The sequence below is a fragment of the Adiantum capillus-veneris genome, chromosome 26 (assembly GCF_014529385.1).
Source record: "Adiantum capillus-veneris isolate H3 chromosome 26, ASM1452938v2, whole genome shotgun sequence".
NCBI lineage: Eukaryota > Viridiplantae > Streptophyta > Polypodiopsida > Polypodiales > Pteridaceae > Adiantum > Adiantum capillus-veneris.
In genome coordinates this window covers 57336863-57351513 of record NC_140956.1, presented here as the reverse complement: position 1 = coordinate 57351513, position 14651 = coordinate 57336863, and the positions used below count along the sequence as shown (strand labels likewise).

General features: G+C 40.0%; 1 pseudogene; it reads left to right on the top strand.

Moving 5' to 3' along the window:
- The first annotated feature begins 4162 nt into the window (after positions 1-4162).
- Positions 4163-8704, top strand: LOC147423504 (uncharacterized; annotated as a pseudogene).
- The last annotated feature ends 5947 nt before the right edge of the window (positions 8705-14651 follow it).

Here is a 14651-nt window from a genome sequence, read left to right as displayed (position 1 = left end):
CCATTTTCCTTATACAAGTAGCAAATCTCAAGGGGGAAGGGAGGTCGGGAGAAAGCATGAAGGAACTCTCTCTCTCTCTCTCTCTCTCTCTCTCTCTCTCTCTCTGATGCAGGTAGGAGTTGGGGGAGCGACCATGGCAAGAGATAAAGGTGTCATGGAGGGCAATGCAACCCCAAGGGCATGCAATGGCCAAGGAAGCTCGGAGTCAAGGAGGAGATGGGAGAAGCTACTTGCACACTTGAGCTCTAGGAGCAACGTCCATGGAAAGTACACTTACAAGCAAGGAGGATCCATGGAAACTTGTATCAAAACATTCATGCTCTTGGTAGATTTGCGATGGCATGAGGGGTCCTTTTTATTTCTGCAATGTGTCGAGAAGCAGAAGGCTTCGCTAAGTCTCTCTCACTCTTTCTCACATTGTTAATCCCACCATCATTGGTTGTAGAGGCCCTTGAGTTCACGCTCAAAGGACCATTACCTTAAAAATTTAGTGGCCTTGAGTTTTTCTTAGCGTGTTTCCTATTCCCCTTGGCCTGCAAGTAGCCACAACAAAGCCATATGATATAGTTGCAAAGTCGTGGAGAAACCATCACAATCGGATTGCTACATGGCCAACCAACCTCTTTCGACAACCAATAAATTTACATAAAATGTCAGCAAGATGGTTATAATCTCAACATACTTGTTTGACAAGGAAATTTTGGAATCAAAGCTAGAAATTTTCCATTGAGAAAAGCACGTTGAATGGAGCCCATTCGATGGCAGTAACGACCATGGAGTTGATAAGGCAAAGGCAAGAAACTTTTTAGTAAGGCAAGGAAATGCCACTTTTCTAGAAAGAAGAGCCCTTTACAAGGAGATCACAACAAGGCCCTTGACAAGAAGGTTTCAGCAAGAATTGGAGAGGGCTTTATTGAACCAATAAGTATGTTAAAACTAGAGTTTTCAATTAAGAATTTTATTGAATTTGGAATATATTTGGAAATTGAAGCAAGTAAAGTTTCCATCCTACATTGATCAAGCTTCGTGATGTTGATGGAATTGCATTTACTTTGAGAAAACTTGCATAAGCTGGACAAGCAGAGCAGGTCTATGGCTAGTGTGGCTGGTAATACCGCAAACTTTCATGACTTTGTGCTCGATCAATCAACAAAAAAATAGTTGAGCTTGGCTTAAGTTTTAAACAACACCATGCAAGGGAAGCCAAGTTTCTCCATATACGGCACTAGACAAAGCAAATTGACTAAGGAATGGTCAAAGGTTTTCAATTTCATCATTGACATGGTTATTCTTACTTTGTAAATGAGTTTATGTTGCAGTAAGTCATGAAGAGGTTTCCAAAACCTTTGAAGCTCGTCTTTAGGTTAGCCCAAAACAAAAAACAAGATTCAGTAATATGAACGTTTATCCCACATACTACCAAAATGACTATGGTGGGAGGTAGGTATGCACCAGGCCAAGGGCCTTTTATGGTTTATTGGAATCCATGGCTATGAGCCGCATTCACAACACAACCCATTAAAAACATGGGTGAGAAGGGCCCCGATTGGGCATTTTGACCATAGAAGGCAAAGAGAAAGGTTCTCTCAAAGATTTATCAAATTGGAGTGCCTAACTTACTTCTACATTGTGAGTCCGACACCGAGCTTGGAACATTTAAAATTTTTTACTTTTTTTGTATTTTTTACTTCTTTTATTCAATTTTTAATCTTTAATTATTAAAAAATCAAAATTTGCAAAGCAAGCTACTATGAAGGCCATAACTTGAAGCAAGGGTTCTTCTCTATGCCAATGTCATGCTCACTAATTTATGATCTAGGACATGGTAGGCTAGAGCAATAGCAGGACCAATAGGGGCACAAGACTTGGCATTCTTGAGATACAAGTTTGCATTTTACATATGATAAGATCAACACTAGTTCTAGATAGTGTAAGGCACTTAAGCATACCATTTTAACACGCTTATCAACTTATTCTTAATAGCATGCAAGGCATGCCTACACAGTAGATTTAATTCCACACAAACAATCTTTACACTTTTGCTACAATGTCAAGGGCCTCATTGCCACTTAATGGTTGGGTATTTTCTTCATAACCTGTGGTATCAACATGCATTGGATTCACAATATTACTTCAGAATAGGTGAGATCTTGTTTGTTTCCAATGATGTTTATGAATGACTCTTGAGGATATTGGACGATTTAACCATAGTTTTAAGCTTCTACCCAATATAAATTGAGGTTGGAGTGAAGGAATGGTTGCACAATAACACACTCTCCTCATAGTGATTCTAGTTCAAGCCATGAATGCTCCACTCTTTGTGCACCTCAAAAAAACAACAATTTTTCTTGACATGGAAATCATGAATGGGCTCTTCCTGATAATGGTTATTGGTGGGATGCCCAAAAAGATACACAAATTAATGTATTTCTAATGACCATTATTGACTTCATATCTCATTTGGTCATCTGATATTTGAGATTGGACTTTGGAAACCTTTGTACCATTCTCTGATTGAATGTCCTTGTTAAATTTGACCCCTTGAGATATGACCAAAAGTAAATCGAGTGGAGGATTTTGAGAGTTAGATGTTTCACCAAATTCAATGTTTGGGTAAGCCTATCTTATGCCCCCTATTATGGAGACTCTCCCAAAGTCCACATTCATGTTTACATATCCAAAACGATACCCACATATTGTGGTGTATGCAAGATAGGACCCAACTAGGCTTACCTTCCACTAGCAAGGCAGTCACTTATATTGATTATCATGAAGGTACAACGGACTGCCATCATCTTGGCACACCCGTTCACACCCTGGCATGCCCGACCACACACCACACCTCCCCCCTTAGGGAGAAAAAAGATGGGTATCTTTTTTAAGACTGGACTTGGGACTTCCTAGGACTAGGGATCTGTCACTTCCAATGCCTCATTTGGGAGGAAGGATGTACATCTGAGGGACTAGACTTGACTCGACTCGGTTGGACTTGATAAGAAAACATCTCGACATAGGCAATGCACTAGGTCGCTATCCCAATGCAAATGGCTACATGAGGAACGACTGAACTGCGTCATAACGACAAAGACACGACTCGATACACAACTTCATTCCCTATCAGAGTTTGGTGTGGATGCATGCCAGACTAAAATGCAGAACAGCTAATAGAAATGTGAAGTGGCCTTGTCGACCTATATGCCTATATGCAGAAACCGAAACAACCCATTTAGATGTGGCTTTGAAAACCTTTGCTGGGCTTTTGACTTGTTGAATAAAACACTCGCAAAAATCAGGATGCATTAAAAAACTCGCCACTGCTTTGTTGTGATTGACTCGTATGTAATGTAGGACTTTTGAAAGTGTCTGCGTCCATGAATATTTCTCAAGATCGGCACCATTCCCTGCATTTGGCTTCAGGCCTTTTCCATCATCCTCTTCCTTTTTAACTGAGCTGGGTTGCACTTCCTCCACCCTTGGATCACAACTTTTGCTGAATGATTCATCTGAATTCGCCTTTCTCTTTCTCTTGATCCTTCTTGACGTCTTCCTTTCTCCTGTTCTCCTCTGTGACCTGAGCCTTGTTACTCTCCGATGCAGCCTGCACTTTCTTGATCTCTTGTTTTCCTCTGCAGTTGAGCAAGCCTTCCCCTTGACAGAGGTGAAAATCTGAGAGACCCGGGTTTGTCATCATGAGGGCCTTTGAGAATAGCAGGGGACTCGTCCAGTCGAGGTTGCTTACTTGCATCCGTTGCTTTTGTAGGAGGCTCCTCCTTGTTCATAGAGATGGTAGCCATGTGCATGCGTTGCAAGAAGGTAGGACCTTATTTGGCCATGGGCTAGCAAGAGGGAAGACACCACAGGCCAGGAGGAAGCGCAGTACAGAGAAAAGTAGCAAGGAAGGATGTGATGACTTGAGAGCTGGGCTGTTGCTGGCTGTCGATAGATAGAGTCACATGAGAACACCTTTGTAGGGGAGTGAAATTGTAGCTGGTGAGATTATTGCATGAGGCAGTACCGTAAAGGGGCACAAGCCTCGTTTATAAATAACACGGGGTCCAGTTCGAGGGATCGACGGCAGGGGCAAGCGAGCGGCGATGCGCATGATCAGGACCGTCGAATCGACGCAACAGGGGGGGGCTAGTATTTGATTGCGCGAAATCGCATGCTTTGCATCAACGCGCAGCAGCGCAGGCGGATAGAGCTCCAGGCTCGTGAGAGGGAGGTTGTGGGTTCAAGAGGTGCTCGCGACGGCTGGAACCCTCAATTTTTTATTTTAATGGGTGGGTGATCAACGGTCGATTGATTCTCAGCCGCTGATCCCTCGAGTTGCGCCCGTGACACTTATGGACGAGGGGGCACAAGGGTTTAGGAGTTGGAAGAGGTAGGGCGACGGGAGCCTAGCTATGGAGCTAATGAAAGCAAAGATAGCAAGTTGACTGGGTAGTCTTGCTAGCCGGGATCCAAACAGAGCACCCGGGCTCAGTAAAGCAAGAAATGAAGCAAGAAAATCAAGAAGCTCCTAATTGCAAATCAAGAAGCTCCTAACTGCCCGTCAACTCCATCAATGTGGTGTATGCAAGATAGGACCCAACTAGGCTTACCTTCCACTAGCAAGGTAGCCACTTATATTGATTATCATGAAGGTACAACAGACTGCCATCATCTTAGCACGCCCGTTCACACCCGGGTATGCCTGACCACACACCACAATATGTGTACATGACCCATGGTATTTTCTAGCACCTTTCCACTTGCATATGAAGACAATAGATAGGTCAAAAACAACCCCAAAAAGGTGTGCACGAGGTTTTCCACTTGATACTTTCCTCTTGGACTAATTTGAATGATTCACCACACCTTATTGAGCTCATTTCTATGCTCGCAAAATATATACTTTCATTTTGCAATAAGACATTGACAAATTTCTATCATCTTGTGTTCTTAAGAAATTTTCATACTAATTAGGATTAGCATTGTCCAATCATGAACAGTACAGTTACATGTCCTCCTCACCATTGACTCTGCTCAGTCCAAGCCTTCTCATAATTGAAAGCTTACCAAAGTTTTCAATAGAGCTGTAACGGAAACACCCTTTTTTCTAGTATTTTGGCTAGCATCATTAACCTCAATCCACAAAGCGCCACAAAAGGAGCCAATACCGTTGAGGCCAAGGGCTGCACTACTGAGCCACAAAAGGTTGTGCAACAGTAGAGAAAGGCAGCACTGCCAATATATAACAACCAAACAAAATGCCCTGCTTCTAACCTTAGTGGGGGTGGAAAACTGCAATAGTACTTGCTATCATTTCAATGGCTAAACCTAGCCAACACTGCCATAGGAGCACCATCGAGGACGATTGCATGCAATAGCACAACAAAGCGGGATCTACTAGGGTTGCACTGAGCATCAACAAGTGCAACCATCACAGTGCACATCGCCTATCTAGTCCTTCCTCTGACAATATTTCCATTGTTTCTCGCTCTGTGGGCTTGGCCTATTCACCCACCCTGTTCCTCACCATCAACTTCTCGCTCTTTGTTTCAGGAGGAAAAACATGTTACATAGCAACACGTTCTACCATGCAAAGCCACAAATCAACCATAGGCGATAAAATGAATAAAGATATAAGGATTTATAAACCTTTGAAACCCTTCATGAGGTCAATGAGAGCCCAAAATTCTTTGGCCATAGAAGACGTTCTCACAAATTTGAAGGTTTCTTTTGGGATAATTCATCTAGCTTCAAGGAGCGTTAAAGATTTGTATACTTTACACCTATCAATTGATATGTATGCACACTATCTTCCTAATAAAGATAAAAAAATATAAGCTCATTGTACTATCATATAGAGGTTTAAACACTAGCCTTTTGAGAGCAAGACGTACCTCTCATTCACATTCATGAGCACTTACACAAAGTCTAAGTTTGGAGCTGATATTAGAAATTTCATGAAGACAAAGGAATCCACGAAGACCAAACACCACAAGAGGAAATTCAAGTACATAGGAGGGCTCATCATTCAAATGAAGAAGAGCATGAAGATTAAAGATCATGAAGACTATCAGCATGGAGATGAAGAAATGAAGAATGAAGGCGACCATGAAGACATATATTAAGATGACATGAAGATCAACCATGAAAATGACTATGAAGATAAGAACTATGATACTAAAGGAATCATTGACATTGAGAAGAGGCGAAATCCCTCTTCACACACATCATGCTTTTGAGTAGAGGCAAAACTCCCCTCTACATACACACACACAAAATTTCTTTTGGCTTTGTATAAATGTTAGGATCTCATGAGACCCTACATGTTGTATCCGATTGAACCATGGCCGTTGATTCTACTTAGACTCACCATGATGTATCCAATAGATAACCGTGAATGTTAAATCCAGCGAGAACTATCCATGATGTAGCATGAGAACCTTGTAGATGTATCCAACAAGAGACCTAAAAGTGGGCTTTTTGCGACTACTCAGTCTGCGTTTAGTGTTCAAGTATCCACTTCCTTGCAAGAACTACTTGTTGAGGTTAGAAAATCCCATGACAATGTATCAGTCGAGTGTCAGAAGGGATTCTGTGGTCAAATCTGTTGCTGATGTGCACCGTTGCGAGGGTGCCCTTGACACCATCCGAATTCACTTCCCTGACGATGCCAATGTACCAACAGGCTTGCTTGACAGTCTCCAAGAAAAATTTGACCAAGCAAAAGCCACCCTACAGCAGACACAGGTATGCTTTTAACTCCATCTGATTGTAGTATAATACCTGCAAAGTACTGGTTTGGATGTACAATATACTATAGTCTATATACTATTGTGGAAGTAGATTGATTACTATAAATAATGGTAACATACCTGCAAAGTAACGGTTTCAATACCGGTATTGGTATTCTATTAGTGAACATGTTACTATAAGTTCTATCAATGATCACAATAACGGTATGAAAGCAACATAATACATGTATAACAACAAAATAATACCGATATAGTAACAAAACAAAACAGTAGTTTAACAGTAAAGTAACGGTATGATTATAATAACCATATTGTACTGAAACTTTAATAGTGAAAATGGTATTATAAGTTTTACAATACCGGTATTATGGCTCTATCATACTGGGACGGGTAGATTGTGGTACCACAAAACCGAATAATAAAAAAACATAATAGTACGACAATAACATCAATTCGCTAAGGGTAGATGACAATACTGGTATGATGTTATCATACCGGTAGGATTATATCCTATCGGTATGATTACATCCTAGCGGTATGATTACATCTTACCGGTATGGTTATATCCTACCGGTATGGTTACATCCGACTAGTATGGTTAGATCCGACCGGTATGATTACACCCTAACGGTATGATAAAATCCAACCGGTTTGATGTTATCCTTCCGGTATAATGTTATCCTACCGGTGTGATGTTACCGGATGTTATCCTACCGGTATGATGTTATACTATCCAGTATAATAACATCATACCGGTGGGATAACATCATACCGGTATCATGTAATCATACCGGTATGATAGAATTATTATACCGATCTTCAAGCATTCATACCGATTTTATACCTGTTTGACATGTCTGATAATTGAGGTCTCTTGCCTACAGGAAGAATTATCCAAATGCTTGGAGCGTGAGGAAACCTTTGGTCTCTGTGTCACGTTTGTGACAGACATGATTAGTCAACCAATGCTACCTGAAACCATAGTCTTGCCTGCACGAGTTTCAGCTCCGGGACATAGTGTTGTTCTCATTGATGTGTGCAATGCTTGTGATGTAAAAATTCATGATCACAATCGCTCAAGCCATGTTGTTCTATTGCCTTGTTCACATGCATACCATGCGTTCTGCTATGCTCACTTGGCTGAGAAAGGAAAGTGCTTGCTTAAGGATTGCCCCGGAGTTATTTCTGCAAAAGACCAATCCCTTCTAAAGAAGAAGCCACTTGAACCATGCCCAATAACAGGTGAGAAAATTGTTTCAACGGGTAAGAAACACACCATTGTTTTAATCAGGTGGTTGATTTTTGTCTTCTCTGATGTTTTTTCAGAGTCAAGCTGCTTCAGAACTACTGCCGGTAAAGACACAGGGAACGATGCAGTGACGCCTGCATACAAGACAACTGTGGAGGTTTTGCTTGATAAAAGTGTCCCTCGTAATGCTGAGCAACCTGTTTCGGAAACACCAGAAGAAGAACGAAACTTTGAGGTAAAGGAGCAGAGTACTACTGGTGCTGAAGGGAAAACCCAGAATGAGGAAGACGATGTGTTGCTAGACACTAGCGTGTGGGTGACAAGATCAAAGACCCCGAGAAAACGAGGCCAACGTGGCAAGAGTAAGTTTTTTCATTGATTAAGGCTCTAATAAGTGATCTTTTGCTGCACAGCTTTCTAAAGCTGATGGTCTTGTAGATGTCAGGTTGGAGGGAAGTCTTGAGGAGACCCTTGCTCAACATATGAGAAAGGCAAAAATAAAATAAAATCAAGAAGACTGCAGATGAGAAGCCTGGAATGGAGCAAAAAAGCAAGGAAGAGGAAGAGACCCAGGGGCAGCCAGAAGAGGAGATGGACATAGAAGACACTAAGGAGATGCAGAATACCGGCACAAGTTCTGACCCTAAAGCCAGAGCCTGCAAAAGATTATAGTTTGCCCCCCGTATGTTTCTTTTTATGTAACCACTTCTGAAATTAATTCAACTTTCTTTCCCATTTGACGTCTCTTTCATCTTGTGCCTAATATTTGAACATTGTGTATTTTTATTGTATGATTTCAATCTGTAGATATGTCCTAATTGCATATTTAAATTTGAGTCTTGTGTAATTTTGCATCTGCAGATATGTTTTCAATTGAAGAATGGTGCCTTGCAGATAGGTTCAGGGCTGACAAGCAGAATGGCAAGGCTGACATTCGTGCAATATGGAATTGGGTGTGTTGTCTCGTCCAGTGCTCTTGTTTCCTCTATGGTATAGACTATGTAAAAGAATCCCACTGATATGGCCAAGGCCACCACCTCCGTTGAGCGTCCAGCGTAGGGTTCTCATTTTGGACCTTAATGGCTTATTGTTCAAGGAATTTGATGTAAAATATGGTGAAGAATTGCCCTACTGGCCGGAAATGCGCCATGTTGTTGAAGGGGATACACAGTTTTGGGTAAGGCCCGATGCAGAAGTGTTTCTGAATTTTTGTTTCAGATGGTTCGAAGTGTGGATATGGAGCTGCTATGAGTTTGAGAAGCTCAAACGCACGCTAGCGGCAGTGTTCCCAGACCACCACAAAAGATTCAATAGAGTGGTAAGTCAGGCGTAGTGCACAAGGGCCCCTTTTAAAATGGGCGGGACAGATAAATCGGTGTTCCACAAGAATCTCAAAAATTTTCTTGACCTACCACCTGACACACTTATCTTTGATGATTCTGGATATAAGCTAATGTTTAATTCATTGGGGTCATTTCTTGTTTTTCCCAAGCTTAAAAAGCAGTCTAAAGAAGTGCGCGCCTGTTTTCTGTCAACCATTGTCATAAACTGCTTGGCACACTGGTTGATCTCTAAGGACAGAATTGAGTATACAAAGAGGACTGTAATTTGTGAAGACGGACAACCTGACGACGCCTGTGTGCGTCATTTTTATTGAAAATGGCGGATTGACTTTTTCCAGAACAAAGGAACAGATTTTTTTTGTAAATCAAAAGCTTCATAAAGTCTGTGAAGTGGGCGACTTTTGTCGATGGATGTAAATGGGGAATTACTCAGCCTTTTTGTCAATCAATGTAACAGAATTCATGTATAATACATTTACAAGCAAGTTGCACAGAAATACGTTGTATTCTATATTTGAAATATCTTGCAAATAAAAGGAGAGAGAGAGAGAGAGAGAGAGAGAGAGAGAGAGAGAGAGAGAGAGAGAGAGAGAGAGAGAGAGAGAGAGAGAGAGAGAGAGAGAGAGAGAGAGAGAGGTTGATTAGGGTTTTTTAGAGAGTGCATCTTCTGGCGAAGGAGGAGGAGAAGCAGGCAGCAGGAGGGTTGGAAGGCAAGTTGTCAATGTTGCATCTTTCCTGGTTAGAGTGGACTCACAGAAGCACATTGATTTTGCTCTATCCAGTCCTTTTGGTGGTGGGCGACCTGGTCGTGTGAAAAAATGAGAAGAGTCAAATAGGGACTTGTATGATACCGGTATGATACTTAGAAGTGACTGGTTTCAAACACAGTTTAGTTTACAGTTAAAGGCAGAGTCAGAGAAAGGGATTCTGCCATCATGTTTGTACTATTATTGTACTTATACTGTAATCTCCAACTTGTATGATACCAGTACAAAACCATTAAATTGCCGCCTTTATAGAACCAGTTTAATCAAAACGTAAGGATATGTAGTGATTCAAAGGGATAAACAAAGAAATTTTTTTATTTTAAAAAGGAAGTTTGGACAAAAAATTTAAACAAACTGATTGCTACAGCTCAAAAGGCATACTATTGTAGATAGACTCACTGACATTAAGTGATATTGTACATATAGTTTTGAGTTACTGGGATGGGGTATCATGGGGATTTTGATTGCCCGAACAAGATGTGAATATATGAACACCTCTGGCTTTTTGTCCAAAAGCTTGTATGTCTTCTCATTTATCATACAATAGTAAAACCCTTTGATAGCATAGGATCCTCGCCCAATGATATTGCCCCAGTCATCTTCAGTGTCTGAATGAAACTCCTCAATAGCTGCAGTGCATTTCACAATATAGAAATCCACTTTTTCTTCATTGTCATTTGGTGCGGGAACAACAAAATTATCACCAACAATAAGAGCTTGACTGAGGGTGTCATAGTGTCCTTCATATGCTGCATCCTCATTTATTTGGTTTTCATCGTCTTCCCCTTCTTCTGTAGGCTCCAAAATCCAGAAAGGAACGTGTGACTTGCTCACACATCTCCTCCACTTTTCCTGTTTACATGCACTACAGAAACAAGACAATGAACGTGTTCTCAAAGCAGTTGTATCATGCTCTGAATATGCAGAAACAGAGTGCATTGAACTGGTATTTTTTACAGCCTTCACATCCCAATTTTTTCCCCTTTCGACATCCCCCAATTCAATCACCCAAAAAATCATGCTTACATAACGGGCGTGGGATGCATAGGTGGCTGTAGCACCATCTGACAAGGTCCGTCTCAATAATGCCACAACATCTGCAACACAGTCTATCTTTGGGCAGTTTGGCTGCAATTGGTATTGAGTTAAAGACCTTTTTATCACTGCTCCCGCACCGTCGTGTTCTCCCTTACCATGGCCGGATCCAAAAAAGTTCCAAGACATTTTCCATCCCGTAAAAACACTATATCTGCATTTTATTCAATGGATAGAAGAAGATTAATATACTCCTGGCACAATAAAATTACCAAAAAAAAACACGTATTATAATATTACTGATGTTAGACAAGCATTTTATTACAACTTTAATGCCAATATTATAGGTCTCTATATTAAAACCACCTTCAGATAATGTTTGTTAGAACATGGTATACCTGGCAAGGAAATAGAATGGTCTTCTTGCTTTGAATTGTGAAGCTGCTCCATCAGACCATACCCAATGACGCCTTATGTTTAAACCAAATTGCTTTAGCCATTCTACATGTTTCAGAAAACATTGTTGAACAAAATGTGTGTCATATTGTTGCTTGTCATCTGAAATGAAGAAGTGAATTGTCTTGTGGATGTCACTTGCATAATATAAAAATCATAAACTATTGAAGGCTTAATACAAAAGAAATAATACTGATCTAGGGTGATGTCGTTACCTGCAATTCGAAACATGTTATGTGCACAAAAATAGTTACTTGACTTGAATACCAGTGCATGGACTGAATCTCATTTTGCTCTTTGAAACTATAATTTTCAGCAAAGTCAACAACTGACACAACAGCATCTTCTGGAAAGCTTTGTATACATTCCTTATATTGTTCTACTTGCCATCTATACACAAAATTATTCATTATGTATTTCTTGAGATGGTCTCTGAACATGACTGAGAGATCCTGGCATGATATTTCCTTATGCGACAAGACTTTCCTTTTCTTCTTCTTACCGTCACATGCATTTCCTACTTCTAGGTCCTCGAAAATCTTCACCACAATCTTTTTAGCAATAAATGCAGCCTCTGTAGCACAAAAATCTAACTTAGCCGGGACACACCTTTTACATTGACCACTCAAGCAGGCAAGGGCATGGAAGGTGAATGTATCTGATTTTGGACACAGTATAGAGTCCAGTAAGGCTGTTACACTCTTGATAGGGTTTTTTGGTGCCTTGCATCCACCATTGTCTTTGCATATGTTGCATTGACATTGGCAAGATTTTCCATGCAGAACGAATAGAGAACTTCGCATGTGATTTATGGCATCCTTTAGGAAGGACATTTGAACATGTGGAATGTAGCAGCAAGTATATCGGTCTCTCAATTTCCACACAAAATATGGCTTCATGTACTCAAACGCACGCTGCCTTATTACAATTTTAGGGTATTGTTCTTTGAAGTTAAGAAAGAGATCCACCTGCAATGAAAAACATATATGGTTAAAGAACATTGAAGAAAACTGCAAGTTTTTATTATCTTTGAAGAAAACTGTTACATTACTATAAACCAGTATTTTTATTTCAAACCAGTATGGTTTTTCACTTAATTGGTTAGGCAAACCAGTACATATGAACACATGTCCTTGGTACGTACCAGTGGTATATAAGTGTCAACCAGTTCAAATGTTCTTACTGCTGATGTAAACCAATCTTTTCATTTAAAACCGGTATGTTATTTACCTAACCAGTACATGTGAGCACTTAACCACGATGTATACCAGTGAGAAATAAGAGTTAAATTTTTTTACTGGATATGTAAACCAGTATTTTCCTTTCAAACCGATATGTTTTTTACCTATCTGACATGACAAACAGTACATGTGAACACTCGACCAGTACATGTGAACACTTAACCACGATGTATACCAGTGAGAAATAAGTGTTAAAATTTTTTCACTGGTTATGTAAACCAGTTTTTAACCTAACTGGTATGACAAACAGTATATGTGAACACTCGACCAAGATGTTTACTGGCATAAAATGTGTAAACGGTTTTAAATCTATTTACTGGTTATGTAAACTGGTATTGTAATATCAAACCGCTATTAGTTTTTATATAACTGGTTATGTTAAGTAGTATGTCTTATACACTTGACTGAGCTGTAAACTACTGTGAAAATGTGTTAACCAGTTGAAATTAATTTACTCGTTATATAACCGATCTTGTCATTTCAAACCGGTATTAGTCAGTGCATAAATGGTCGGGTTAACTAGTACATCTTTCACATACCACATATATACACTTGACCAAGTTCTATACTAGTGGGAAAAAAGTATTAACCAGCTAAAATTAATCTACTGGCTATGTAAACCAGTTTTTTCATTTAAAATAGGTATTAGTTATTACATAACTGGTTAGGTTAACCAGTACATCTTTCACATACCATATCAAGAGTTGTTTAAGATGCTTATACTGGTCATGGAAACCCATATCCGATATTTATCTACTTTTAACTAGGACCAAATACATATTCAATATTTCCATTCATAGTTTTTTCATGCGGCAACCATACTGCATACGCATACACATACGCATACGAGTATGAAAGTATGGTTCAAGTATGGTAAAACTTCAACCATACTTTCATACTTGACCTCAGCCAGTGACCTCAGCCACTTGTGTATTAGTAAATGCAAACTGCATTTGCTCAGCCCTTCTGATCTGTTGCATCGATTTCCACACTGCAGATGTTCATGACCCATTGCATACAGAGAACCTAGTGCAAACTTGCAAACTGTATTCGTTCAGCCAGTTGCGTACAGAGAACCTAACACAAACCTCCAAACTGAATTTGCTACTAGTGCTGACTCAGAGCTGTCAATATTGGGGAGCAACTACCATGTGGAAGAGATGAGGCAAGGCTGCAAATCAAGGACGGGCATACTATGAACGCTATGCAGGCACGAGCAGACTCGCAGAGTACAATCGCTAGGAAATTTGGGGTTTTTAATTTTAGTCCCGTTTGTTTATACATATCATACGCGTGTGAAAGTATGGGTATGCAAACATATGTTTCAGCAAACATACGCGTATGATAAAAACTATGTTTCCATTTATATTCTCCTTCACATCCAATATTTATCTACTCTTAATCTAGGACCAAATACAGATTCCCCTTATTTCCATTTATAACTTCCTTCATATCCAATTTCATATCTACTCTTATCAACCCAATTATAGTGAATATAGGTCATGAATGCAAATATTAGAAAACAAAAATGGATATAGTGAAGCAAGTTATTACCTGAGATTGTTCAAGAAGATGCACAGGATGTTTGACATATGAATTTCTTCCAATACGCTTTCTGCACACATCCTTCTTATTGGTGAAACACCAGTGTTAGACATCCAAAAAGAGAAGATCAACTCTTTCTCATCAGGTGTTATGAAATCACGATCCATGAGCTGTCGAGCACACAAAGAGATTGGCAAATAGCCATCACCTGCTGCCCTCAGCCAATTCTTTGTAGCTATGAAGTTCCTCTTGTGAAAATTTAACAATTTAGA